The sequence below is a fragment of the Rana temporaria genome, chromosome 2 (assembly GCF_905171775.1).
Source record: "Rana temporaria chromosome 2, aRanTem1.1, whole genome shotgun sequence".
In the NCBI taxonomy this organism is placed as follows: Eukaryota; Metazoa; Chordata; class Amphibia; order Anura; family Ranidae; genus Rana; species Rana temporaria.
Window position 1 is genome coordinate 134,190,596 of NC_053490.1, and position 14,498 is coordinate 134,205,093.

The 14,498-nt window shown below is 41.6% G+C and overlaps 1 protein-coding gene across 2 annotated transcripts in view; it reads left to right on the forward strand.

The window, feature by feature from the left end:
- The first annotated feature begins 2,180 nt into the window (after positions 1–2,180).
- LOC120929548 (protein LBH-like) overlaps positions 2,181–14,498 on the forward strand; it is a 51,253-nt gene continuing 38,935 nt past the window's right edge. Inside the window, exon 1 of one of the 2 annotated variants that reach the window (XM_040341125.1) lies at positions 2,181–2,283. The gene's annotated coding sequence lies outside the window, so the exon portion shown is untranslated. The remainder of the gene's footprint in view (positions 2,284–14,498) is intronic. The other variant, XM_040341126.1, reaches the window with a different exon arrangement.

The following is a 14,498-nucleotide window of genomic DNA, read 5'->3' on the forward strand; positions in this document are numbered from 1 at the left end:
GTTAAAGCACTGCCTACAGGTAAGCCTTATTATAGGCTTACCTGTAGGTAAAAGTGGTAGTACAGAGTTTACTACCACTTTAAGCTGCCTTTTAGTGGCAATATTCTTCAGAGTCTGGGCTGTTATTCAGCACTTGGCTGACAAATTCCTCCTCTGTGTATCAATACCATACCACTTACTCCAGTAAAAGTGTATATACAGTGGGATCGAAAGTTTGGGCACCCCAGGTAAAAATTTGTATTAATGTGCATAACAAAGCCAAGGAAAGATGGAAAAATCTCCAAAAGGCATCAAATTACAGATTAGACATTCTTATAATATGTCAAAAAAAGTTAGATTTTATTTCCATCATTTACACTTTCAAAATTACTGAAAACAAAAAAATGGCGTCTGCAAAAGTTTGGGCACCCTGCAGAATTTATAGCATGCACTGCCCCCTTTGCAAAGCTGAGACCTGCCAGTGTCATGGATTGTTCTCAATCATCGTCTGGGAAGACCAGGTGATGTCAATCTCAAAGGTTTTAAATGCCCAGACTCATCTGACCTTGCCCCAACAATCAGCACCATGGGTTCTTCTAAGCAGTTGTCTAGAAAACTGAAACTGAAAATAGTTGACGCTCACAAAGCTGGAGAAGGCTATAAGAAGATAGCAAAGCGTTTTCAGATGTCAATATCCTTGGTTCGGAATATAATTAAGAAATGGCAGACATCAGGAACAGTGTAAGTTAAATCAAGATCTGGAAGACCAAGAAAAATATCAGACAGAACAGCTCACAGGATTGTGAGAAAAGCAATTCAAAACCCACGTTTGACTGCACGATCCCTCCAGAAAGATCTGGAGTTGTGGTACACTATTCCACTATAAAGAAATACTTGTACAAATATAGTCTTCATGGAAGAGTCATCAGAAGAAAACCTCTTCTACGTCCTCACCACAAAAATCAGCATTTGAACTTTGCAAATGAACATATAGACAAGCCTGAGACATTTTGGAAACAAGTTCTGTGGACCGATGAGGTTAAAATAGAACTTTTTGGCCGGAATGAGCAAAGGTACGTTTGGAGAAGAAAGGGCACAGAATTTAATGAAAAGAACCTCTGTCCAACTGTTAAGCATGGGGGTGGATCAATCATGCTTTGCGGTTGTATTGCAGCCAGTGGCACAGGGAACATTTCACGAGTAGAAGGAAAAATGGATTCAATAAAATTTCAGCAAATTTTGGATGGTAACTTGATGCCATCTGTGAAAAAGCTGAAGTTAAAGAGAAGATGGCTTCTACAAATGTATAATGATCCTAAACACACCTCAAAATCCACGGGGGATTACATCAAGAGGTGTAAACTGAAGGTTTTGCCATGGCCTTCACAATCTCCTGACCTCAACATAATTGAAAATCTATGGATAGACCTTAAAAGAGCAGTGCGTGACAGACAGCCCAGAAATCTCAAAGAACTGGAAGACTTATGTAAGGAAGAATGGGCAAAGATACCTCAAACAAGAATTGAAAGACTCTTGGCTGGCTACAAAAAGCGTTTACAAGCTGTGATACTTGCCAAAGGGGGCAGTACAAGATATTAACTCTGCAGGGTGCCCAAACTTTTGCAGAGGCCATTTTTTTGTTTTCTGAAATTTTGAAAGTGTAAATGATGGAAATAAAATCTAACTTTTTTTTTACATATTATAAGAATGTCTAATCTGTAATTTGATGCCTTTTGGAGATTTTTCCATCTTTCCTTGGCTTCGTTATGCACATTAATACAAATTTTTACCTGGGGTGCCCACATTTTCGATCCCCACTGTACTATAAACATATTTGACTTGTGTAACGTATCAAGGTGTCGTGGAAGATGTCTAAACCCAAAGTGTTAGGTGTGCTGGAATGTTCACAGGGTCATGGCAATGCAGAAGAACAGTTAAATCCAAGCAGTCCTCAAGGGGACCATGCTACATTAAAAATGAATTAAACAGCATTTTCAGTTTGTAGTGCTCAGATACACTTTATTTCTGCTATAATAGTTACACATTAAAAGCTATATGTGTTAGTGTTGATGAATGACTTTGTACTAGATTGTAAAATATAATAGTGTATATATTTTGTTCTGAATGGATAATTGCATGGGTCTGTCATTGGCTGTTGAAACTAGGATGACACAGTAGTGAGTGACATAGCAGGGATGATGGGAAAATAAGGATTAGCTGGTTCCAAGGACAGAACCGTCTTAAGACTCCTAGCAGCTGGAGAGAGATCTAGATTCCAGCATGAAACTATACAACCGATGAGAGGTAGGAAAAATTATAGGTATTTACTTCTAATAAAGTAATATCACTGATGCTTTACTGATATAATTTTTGCATATTATATTGCATAGTGCTTATGGAAACTTTAGAATGTAATGTTAAGCTCATATCTTTGTGCTAATGTGTGAGGAATTTACTGACTAAAGAAGTATGCATAAATACTGATTTAAAACGATTAATACACTGTTCTGTACTAATGTGATCAGATCACATCAATGTGTATTTTAGTCATAAGAAAACTGTAACTAGGAAACTTATGCAGCTATGCACTTACAAATGGGTAAAATGATCAGACTTAATGGAAAGTAAAAGATTGCAACCAGTAAAAGAACATAAATGTTGATGTCAAATTCATTGTAGAAAGCTGACAGGTGGCCTTGGGTTGTTTAAGCTTATTATGCACAAATGTTCCAGTTTTCTGACCTGAGGTGACTACTTCAAGTACGGTACTTTATTAAACAGCAAATAAGGTGACCTATACATTAACACATGATAGTGCTTGTGGCTTTGCTGGAATGCAATGCACATTTACAGTCATGTTATTGTATAGGTCATGTCACAGGATTCCTTTTATTTTCACAGGAACAAATTCCTTTTAGATGTTAAATCATATAACTTTGGGTCCTACTTCCTGTTGTGAGCATTTTTTTCTATTAATTTATATAAAAGTATATTTTTTTCTGAGATATAACTATTTATTTGGATATTCTCACACTGTATACTCTTTTTAGCATATGTGTAAAGCCCCGTACACACGATCGGACCTTTGTCTGACCAAAATCACATCGGAGTTCCGACGGGGCTTGTGTAAAGTTGCTGTCCCCTCAAAATAACTCAACACACAGCCATTAATGTCTAAGCCGCTGGCAACAAAAGTGAGTACACCCCAAGTGAATGTGACTCATGAGTATAACAAGATCTCCGGTGTGAATGGTTAGCAGGTGTGTTAAATTTGGTGTAATTGCTCTCACTCTATCATACTGGTCACTAGAAGTTCAACATGGCACCTCATGGCAAAGAAGGATCTGAAAAAAATTATTGTTGCTCCACATAAAGATGGCCTAGGCTACTAGAAGATTGCCAAGACCCTGAAATTAAGCTGCAGCAAAGTGACCAAGACCATACAGAGGTTTAACAGGACAGGTTCCACTCAGAACATGCCTTGTTATGGTCAAACAAAGACGTTCAGTGCACATGCTTAGTGTCATATGCAGAGGTTGTCTTTGGGAAATAGTCCTATGAGTGCTGCCAGCATTGCTGCAGAGGTTGAAGGGGTGAGGGGTCAGCCTGTCAGTGCTCAGAACATACGCCGCACATTGCATCAAATTGGTCTGCATGGCTGTCGTCCCAGAAGGAAGCCTCTTCTAATGATGATGCACAAGAAAGCCCGCAAACAGTTTGCTGAAGACAAGATGGAACCATGTCCTGTGGTCTGATGAGACCAAGATAAACACATTTGGTTCAGATGGTGTCAAGCGTGTGTGGCGGCAACCAGGCAAGTCGTACAAAGACACGTGTGTCTTGCCTACAGTCAAGCATGGTGGTGGGAGTGTCATGGTCTGGGACTGCATGAGTGCTGCCAGCACTGGGGAGCTACAGTTCATTGAGGGAACCATGACATAATGAAGCAGAGCACAATCCCCTCCCTTTGGAGACTGGGCTGCAGGGCAGTATTCCAACATAACAACCCCAAATGCACCTCCACACTGCCTTGCTAAAGAAGCTGAGGGTAAAGGTGATGGACTGGCCAAGCATGTCTCAAGACCTAAACCCAGGGCCAGATTAAGAACATTATGGGCCTGGTGCTGAGGATTTTGGTGGGGCCTTTTATAAATAATAAATAAATGCGTGGGAATGACATGAACGCAGCCCGGCCAAGGCAAGTGACCAAAGACACAGAACCCAGAAGCAAGACCGGGTGAAGATGGAAGTGCCCGGGCCCCGCCTGATTCATCACAGCGCAGCACTGGAGGGCTCAGTCTGAAAATTTAAGTGTACACTAATGTGCTGCTAATATGCTGTGCATACTTGTACATTGTGGCATAACCTACCCCAGGGCCTCTAAAAAGTAGTAATGTCAGGAAAGTTTACTACCGCTTTATTATCACAGGATCCCAGGAGCCTCTCATGGGGCCCCCTACTGACCCCGTGGCCCTTGGGCAGTGCCTAAGTGCACAGTTGCCAACATTTAAAAAATATTTTCAGGGACACTTTTTTTATATAAGTGCTAAATTTAGAGTAGATGAGATCCCCGATGTTTCTCTATACATCATAGTAGTAATCACAAAATTAAATGAGTACTAATAATGGGGCAGAACAAATATGAGAACTGAGATTTCCTTTAGTGGAACTAACAAAAGTGTGTCCATTCTAGAGCTGCTAACATTGAGGATATTCAGTATAATTTTAAAGAACTGTTTTTGTGGGTAAGTGACATAGGGGAGGAGTATGGATGGTATATAAGTGGGAAGTATGTGCAGATGAGGGAGAGGAATGTGGAGGGTCTAACAGTGGGCACTATGTACAGGAGAGGAGTGCAAAGGGTACGGCAAAAGGCACTATGTACAGGAGAGGAGTGTGAAGGGTATGACAATGGGCAGTATGTACAGGAAGAGTGTGGGGGTATGACCGAGGGTAGTACGTACCAGAGAGAAGTGTGGTGGGTATGATGGGGCAGTATGTACAGGAGAGGAGTGTGAAGGGTATGACAGTGGGCAGTATATGTACAGGAGAGGAATGTAGACGGTATGATAGTGGGCACCATGTATAGGAGAGGAGTGTGGAGGGTATGACAGTGAACACTATGTATAGGAGAGGAGTGTGGAGGGTATGACAGTGAGCAGTATGTACAGGAGAGGAGTGTGGAGGGTGAGACAGTGGGCACTATGTACAGGAGAGAAGTGTATGACAGCAGGCACTATGCACAGGAGAGGAGTGTGTAGGGTATGACAGTGGGCGCTCTGTATAGGAGAGGAGTATGTAGGGTATGACAGTGGGCACTATGTATAGTAGAGAAGTGTGGAGAGTATGACAGTGGGCACTATGTACAGGAGAGGAGTGTGGAGAGTATTACAGTGAGCAGTATGTACAGGAGTGGAAGGATATTAGGGACTGCGTAGTGGTTAAGCGGGTCATACATGGATTGAAATTACGCCAATTATGCAGAGACCAGCCATAGTCAATCTATGTATGGGCTAGCTGGTTTTACACAAGTCAATCTATTAATCGACTTGAGTACAACCAGCCTGTTAGGTTTTTCCCAAAACAATCAGTGCTGCCAGCTATAGTTAGCAACACTGATCATTGTACTCACTGGCAGAACACAATAACACTGCAGGAGTGATTCCCCCATCCACGGGTCAGCAGGTGAGAGGGCGTGTGGGGACAGGCTGGGGAGAGGTACTAGTCAGTGGCTGGGTAGGCAATGGTAGTATCAGGGCCAGATACACACAGGTTACATACGCTACGATCGTTAGAGCGAGAACAATAATTCTAGTACTAGACCTCCTCTGTAACTCTAAACATGTAACCTAAAAAAATGTAAAGCATCGCTTAGCATACCAAAAAAAATCGTGCTAACTTAACTAACTCGTTTTTTTTTAAATGAATGAAAGTTTTTTTTTTAAAAAAACATGTTTGAAAAATTGCTGCGCAAATACCGTGCTAGAGCTGCACAATTGATCGTTAAAAAAATTGTGATCTCGATTCAACCCCCCTGACGATCTCCAATGCAGAGTTTGCTGATTCTTTCATATAACGTGGAGAGACTTTCAGCTATCAAAAGAAAAAATCTGAGCAGTCTGCCAAGTTTGTAAACAAAATGAAACATTGTAACTAACTAACATTGTAACTACATTTAACCACTTAAAGTCCAACACTTGTTTCTTAAGTTAAAAAGCAATATTATTTGCTAGAAAATTACTTGGAACCGCCAAACATTATATATATTTTAGCAGAGACTCTAGGGAATACAATGGCAATTGCTGCAATATTTTATGTCACACTGCATTTGCCCACTTCAATGAATAATAAAAAACATAAAAACAAAACAGTGAAGTTAGCCCATATTTTTTTTGTTGTTTTAATGTGAAAGATGATGTTACGCCGCAAAAATGGTGAGAGAATCGTGATCTATTATCTAAGCAAAAAAATAGCAATTCTCATTTTAGCCAGAATCATGCAGCTCTATACCGTGCAACATAAAAAGTGCAAAGACCACCATAGAGTAATTTTCTAGCAAAAAACAAATGATGATTTTTACATGTAGTAGAGACGTGTCAGAATTGGCCTGGGTGGCAAGGGGTTAATTACCATGAGTAATACACAAATAATTATTATTATTATAAGCCCTGTGATCCTATCAGTTTGCTGCAGTGTGTCAGCTTGTATTTATATTGGCCGCTCTGAATGTAGCTTCTGACAGGCTGTGCAAGCAGGCCCGTATCTCCGGAACCATAAATGATAGATGTCCCATATTTTGACCAGTTGTGGGGTAGGTCTTCCCATGCATACCCTCCAAATGTGGGGTTTCTGTGACCTCTGGTCGTCAAGCTACAACCCCCCCCAAAGTCTTTTTTTTTTCTGAATTATTTTTTTTTTTTGGGGCAAATAGGCCTATCTTGAGAAAGGGGCCTGGAGCTGCAGCTCCATCAGCCCCCTTGTTAATCCGGCCCTGCCTAAACCCTATTGAGCATCTGTGGGGCATCCTCAAAGGTAAGGTGGAGGAGCGCAAGGTCTCTAACATTCACCAGCTCTGTGATGTCGTCATGGAGGAGTGGAAGAGGACTCCAGTGGCAACCTGTGAAGCTCTGAAGAACTCCATGTCCAAGAGGGTTAAGGCAGTGCTGGAAAATAATGGTGGCCACACAAAATATTGTCACTTTGGGCCCAATTTGGACATTTTCACTTAGGGGTGTACTCACTTTTGTTGCCAGCATTTTAGACATTGATGGCTGTGTGTTGAGATATTTTGAGGGGACAGCACATTTACAGTTTCAGGGACTTGACAATCTTCTTATAGCATAGGCCATCTTTATGTAGAGCAACAATCTTTTTTCAGATCCTCAGAGAGTTCTTTGCCATGAGGTGCCATGTTGAACTTCCAGTGACCACTGAGAGAGTGAGAGCGATAACACCAAACGTAACACACCTGCTCCCCATTCACACCTGAGACCTTGTAACACTAACGAGTCACATGACACTGGTGGAGGGGGGGATGACTAATTGGGCCCACTAAGGGGTGTACTCACTTTTATTGCCAGCGGTTTAGACATTAATGGCTGTGTGTTGAGTTATTTTGAATGGACAGAAAATGTACACTGTTATACAAGCTGTACACTCACTACGTTACATTGTAGCAAAGTTTAATTTCTTCAGTGTTGTCACACGAAAAGATATAATAAAATATTTACAAAAATGTGAGGGGTGTATTCACTTTTGTGAGATACTGTATTTTTTAATTCATCACACCAGACCACCTTCTTCCATTGCTCAGAGGCCCAGTTCTGATGCCCACATGCCCATTATAGGCACTTTTGGCTGTGGACACAGGTCAGAATGGGCACCCTGACTGTTGTGTGGCTTCACAGCCCAATACACAACAAACTGCGATGCACTGTGTGTTCTGACACCTTTCTATTGGAACCAGCATTAACTTTTTCAGCAATTTGAGCTGGATCAGACTACATGGGTCAAATATGCATCAATGATCCTTGGCTGCCCATTATCCTGTCATCCTGTCACTGGTTCACTGTTTTTTTCCCCCTAGGTTTTTGGTAGGTCCTGACCACTGGACACCAGGAACATCCCAAATGAGCTGCAGTTTTGGAGATGCTCTGACCATTTAGCCCTTGTCAAAGTTGCTCAAATCCTTATGCTTTCCCATGTTTTTCTGCTTTCATCACATCAACTTCAGGGACAACATCAGTGTAAAATCCCAAAAGCAGATGTATCTATGTTGGGTATACTATAGTAGGGTCAGTTCAAATGTGGTATGAACTCCCTATGTTACTGACCGTCAGGGATATATATTCCCTATGAGGAGTACCCTGATACTGGCAGATGGTGATTCAGAAAGTACCTATACCATGGCCACCAACCTCAGTGGGGTCCCAGTAGGTTAGATGAAGTATAATGGAATGTCTCAGTGTAATTAAGTTGTACAGATATGCAGGATTGTCAGGATCCTGTGCAGTCAAGTGAGTGACTAGATTGTGTTATGAAAAAACCCTATGCTCTGATGTGTTACTTTTAGTACTGTGTTGGAATCCTATAGGTTCAGGTGAGTATGGTGAAACCTCCTGTGTTCTGTTATACCCCACGTGGGTATTGAATGTAAATGTGAATAAACATACTTTGATCGCAAGTGGAAAATATATATATGCAGAAAATAAACAGATACGGTACATATTTAGGAATAGTGTTTCTCACGAATATTCGTATTGCGAATATTCGGCTCGAATATGGCATATTCGAGTATTCGCGATATATTTCGAATTTCGCGGTGAATATTCGCTATTCCGAATATTCGCATTTTTTCAATTTTATTTTTAAAACAGATCACATCCTATCGACGTCTAAAAGCATTGCTGGTATGATTAGAGACCCTGGGCCGAGTAGCTAAGCTGAGGCGATCCTTTTATGTTGCCGAATATAAAAAAAAAAATTGCGAAATTTCGCTAATGCGAATGCGAAAATGATTGCGAATTTTCGATAACTGTGGTAGGAGAACTCTGATTGTCTCTGATGCAAAAGGGGGGGGCTTTGTGTATGTTTCTGTTATGAATATTTGTATGTTTGATATTATTTTTTTTTGTAAGAAAGAAAAAATTGCGCATACCTTAAAAAAAGGGGAGAATACAGCAGCAACTCAAAAATGTTATACAACATAAATTAATACAAGACAGAAAATGGAGTCGCTCTACAAGAATAAAAAATATGTCTACGGCACTAGACAGGGTTGCCCCCTCTCTCCTATACTGTATATCCTCACACTGGAACCCCTACTGCGCTGTATTCGGGCCCATCCTGATATAACAGTAGTTAAAATTCTCCAAAAAGAATACAAGCTGGCGGCTTTTGCCGATGACATCTTGCTTTTCCTTTCCTCCCCCCTGATATCCTTACCTAACTTACTAGAAGTGTTTGAACAGTTCCGATACATCTCGCACCTAAAAATCAACTATTCCAAGTCGTTTGCTCTAAATGTCTCTTTACCTCCATCGCTAGTTCTACGCTGCCAGGAGAACTTCCCTTTCCGCTGGAAATCTGATGATATCACCTATCTGGGCATTCGGCTCCCAGGTAAGCTCTCGGATCTGTATGAAAAGAACTTTATGCCTGAACTGAAGGCCATACAACAAGATATACTACAATGGGACTCTCCCATAATCTCCTGGTTCGGGCGAGCTGCCATCTTGAAAATGACGGTACTTCCCCGTATGCTCTATAAACGGCAGGCGATCCCGATTGCGCTCCCACCTCTCTTCTTTACAACCTACAAGAGAATATGCAGGAAGTTCCTATGGGGATCCAAAGCTCCCAGAATTAGCTGGGCGAAACTGGTGTTGCCCAAAATGGAGGGAGGTATCGGTCTCCCTGATCTGCAAAGGTACTACTGGGCTACACACCTAACACGTATAGTAGACTGGCGAATACACACGCGTTGCAAAGACTGGGTACGGCTGGAGAATCGGGTCGCGGGAGCCCAACTCGAGAAAATGCCTTGGATCTCTAAGAGGCATTGGACGTCTGACGTCTTGTCTCATCCAACAGTTGGAGCAACCTTATCGGCATTTACGAAGGCTTGTGATAAATATGAGGTATCAAAGACTGACTGTAGAATGACCCCTCTTAGGGGTAACCCGGACTTTATCCCGGGACGAGATGATAGCTACCTGATGGCTGAATGGCCACATGTGGATATGCTGGCCAAACATTTCTTTTCAGGGGATAGGTTCCTGTCTTTGAAAGAACTTGAGAAAATGTCCCGGACAAAGAAATTTCCTTTGTTTGCGTATTTCCAGCTGAGACACTTTTTGGATGATCCAAAGATCAGGGACAGTTTTACGAAATCCCCCACGGTACTCGAGTCACTTTGCTCTAGTAAGTCGCCTCAGAGGCATGTGATTTCGATGCTATACGCATCTATGTATAGGGCACCCTTTGTGGCTATGCAGGCGGAACAAACCTCCTGGGAAACCCGGCTGGGTAGAACAGTTGGGATGAAAGATTGGGAGAAGATCAATTGGTGTATCTTTAAAGGCTCATTGTGTGTGAACATTCAAGAAAGTGGATACAAGATTAGGACGCGGTGGTATAGGACACCAGATGTAGTGCACAAGTTTTCCCCCTCCGTACCGGATAGGTGCTGGAGGTGTGGAAAGGCCCTGGGCACCTTCCTTCACATTTGGTGGGAATGTCCTCTGATCCAGCCGTATTGGCAAACGGTGCATGATGTGACGACAACGGTCTCTACGCTCCCCCTGGAGTTTTCATCAGCACAGTATCTTCTTCATCTTTCGAAAATTGCCAAACAACGGTATCGCAACTCTGTAGCGATTCATATGATTAATGCGGCCAGACTATGTGTTCCTGTTCACTGGAGAGCCACAGAGCCTCCCACTGTCAAAGAATGGATGGCACGCATCGACCGTATTGCAGCGATGGAGGAGCTGATAAGTACTGCATATGATAGAATCTCTAGCTTCACTTCTGTCTGGAACGAGTGGTTTGAATTTCGGAACTCAGCAGAGTACCAAGCCCTTATACAGCATACAGGCTAAATAAGATCCTGAAGGAAATAGCTGAATGAAGTCTGGTTTATGACACTATTACTATATGCCGCTTTTTACTGTGATGTGGACGGCGGGGGTAAGGGGCCTTCCCACTTACCTCCTCTACCCTCCCCCTTCTCCCCTGTGTTGAATACCCCCCCTTCTCCCCCCCCCCCCCCCCTCCCCCATCCCTTTTTTTTTTTTTTTTTTTTTTCTTCTTCTCTCTCTCTCCCTCTCTTTCTCTTTCTCTCCCTCTCTTTCTCTCTATCTTTCTTCTTTCTTTTCTTTTCCACTCTTCTCTCCTCATCTCTCTTTCTCTTCTCTATAACAGGTATATCGGGGCTGGGTGTTGGAGGTGGACGGGGTATCCCGGGTCGACCCCTCACCCATCCCACTTGTACAAAGAGGATCCAAAGGGTGAATTTGGGACTTTGTAAAAGTAGTCAGGGGATCTAGGTAGACGGTTAGCTCTAGAAGGACATAAGGGGCATCTTACGTAATAACCAGTGCATATACTGCTTCTGGAGCGTCTGACTACGCATCCCCCTTGTGAGACATGTAAGGTTAAGATGACTTACACGGTGTATGTATCTGCTTTATAATACCTGTCTTCCATGCTTAATTCATGCTTTTCTTCCCTCATGTATACATTTTGTTGTATATCCTCTTGTGAGGACTTGCATTATCTGTTGATATTACGGTTATATTTGTATAATTGTCCATACCGGTTTGCTTTCAATAAAATCTTTATGGATTAAAAAATATGTCTAGTGACAAGACATGTGGGCAAATTATAAAATAAGCAAGCGCAAATAACTTGTGAAATACACAGTGAAACAAATATATAAAGAAATATAGTCCCAATAATAGAAAAATAATCTTTCATAAAAATGTCTTTGATATGTGAAGTGAAAAAAAGTCCAAAGCATGCAGCATGAACGTGTTCAATCTTCAAGGTGTTTGATTGACAAACGGCTGTGACAGATGGATAGAGTAAAGAATCACCACCAATGCAAAACACTTTTTATTTTCTATTGTAAAATATCACGAATATTCTGAGCCAATCAGAGTGCTCCTTTCGCATTTGCCGAATATTCGCAATTATTTTGTATTGTAAAATATCACGAATATTCTGAGCCAATCAGAGTGCTCCTTCCGCATTTGTCGAATATTCGCAATTATTTTGTATTGTAAAATATCACGAATATTCTGAGCCAATCAGAGTGCTCCTTCCGCATTTGCCGAATATTCGCAATTATTTTGTATTGTAAAATATCACAAATATTCTGAGCCAATCAGAGTGCTCCTTCCGCATTTGTCGAAATTTCGCAATTATTTTGTATTGTAAAATATCACGAATATTCTGAGCCAATCAGAGTGCTCCTTACGAAATTTCGCCATCAATATCGCTTCGCATTTTGCGAAATTTTGATACAATATCACGAATATTCTGAGCCAATCAGAGTGCTCCTTCCGCTGTTGTCGAAATTTCGCAATTATTTTCGCATTCGCAATAGCGAAATTTCGCAAAAATTTCATTTCGATAAAATATCACGAATATTCGAATTTAGCGAATATTTCTCGAATATTCGGCTATATATTCGTTATATATCGCGAAATCGAATATGGCGTATTCTGCTCAACGCTAAGGAAGTCCAGATACCAATTAGTGTAAAAATGTGACAAATATGTAAATAACCATACAGCAATCCTGCGTGGGCATTAATAGAAGGTTGGTGAAAAAAAAAACAATGCTCTTCAATGGTTCTGATACTTGACAAAAAAGAACTGGTGAACTGTGTCAGCAATAATCACAGAAACATGTGCAGTCAATGCTTAATTGGCTAGTACCAAAAATAGAAAAAATAAACAGGATAGGGGTGAGGTGAAGTGGTAAAGTGCAATTATTCAGTGCCGTTCTTTAAAGTCCTGTTAAAGTGTGACTGTTGTGCTCCCCTTTTGGGTCCCCACTCACCAGATGTAGCTACCCCGGGTGGGGTGAAAGGCAATTGGTGATGGGATGATGGAGCCTTTCTTCTCAGGGATGGAAAGTTTCCTTATTTAAGTTCCAGCCGGTTTCAATCCTCCGGCTGGGACGTAGGCGTGCGTGCGTGCTGGTCAACTGACGCATTTCGTCATGTGACTTTTTCAAAGGTGATCAGGACCTGCACGGAGGATTGAAACCGGCTGGAACTTAAATAAGGAAACTTTCCATCCCTGAGAAGAAAGGCTCCATCATCCCATCACCAACTGCCTTTCACCCCATCCGGGGAAGCTACATCTGGTGAGTGCAGACCCGCAAGGGGAGCACAACAGTCACCCTTTAACAGGACTTTGAAGAACGGCACTGAAATATTGCACTTTACCACTTCACCTCACCCCTATCCTGTTTATTTTTTCTATTTTTGGTACTAGCCAATTAAGCATTGACTGCACATGTTTCTGTGATTATTGCTGACACAGTTCACCAGTTCTTTTTTGTCAAGTATCAGAACCATTGAAGAGCATTGGGTTTTTTCACCAACCTTCTATTAATGCCCACGCAGGATTGCTGTATGGTTATTTACATATTTGTCACATCTTTACACTAATTGGTATCTGGACTTCCTAAATATTTATCTGTTTATTTTCTGCATATATATATTTTCCACTTGCGATCAAAGTATGTTTATTCACATTTACATTCAATACCCACGTGGGGTATAACAGAACACAGGAGGTTTCACCATACTCACCTGAACCTATAGGATTCCAACACAGTACTAAAAGTAACACATCAGAGCACAGGGTTTTTTCATAACACATTTAAGTCACTCACTTGATTGCACAGGATCCTGACAATCCTGCATATCTGTACAACTTAACTTCACAGAGACATTCCACTCTACTTCATCTAACCTACCTGGGACCCCACTGAGGTTGGTGGCCATGGTATAGGTACTTTCTGAATCACCATCTGCCAGTATCAGGGTACTCCTCATCATAGGGAATATATATCCCTGACGGCCAGTAACATAGGGAGTTCATACCACATTTGAACTGACCCTACTATAGTATACCCGACATAGATACATCTGTTTTTGGGATTTTACACTCATCTTACCCCGCCCCCTTACTGTTCAAGAACAGGCAGAGCCATTTAACCATTTACATTTAGCATATCACACAGGCCTCTTCATTGAGGTACTACAGGGAGGCGGCAGCCCTCACCCCATACCTTAGTGCTGATTATATTCACCATATTTCAGGGACAACATGTTCACTTGCTGTCTAAAGTATCTCTTCCACTTTCAGATGCCATTGTAATGATATATTCAATGTTATTCCCTTTACTTGTCATTAGTCATAATGTCATGGCTGATCTGTGTATGTACAATATGTTTGCTAGAACTACCAAGAAAACAATCGAATGTTCCTTCCTTTCTC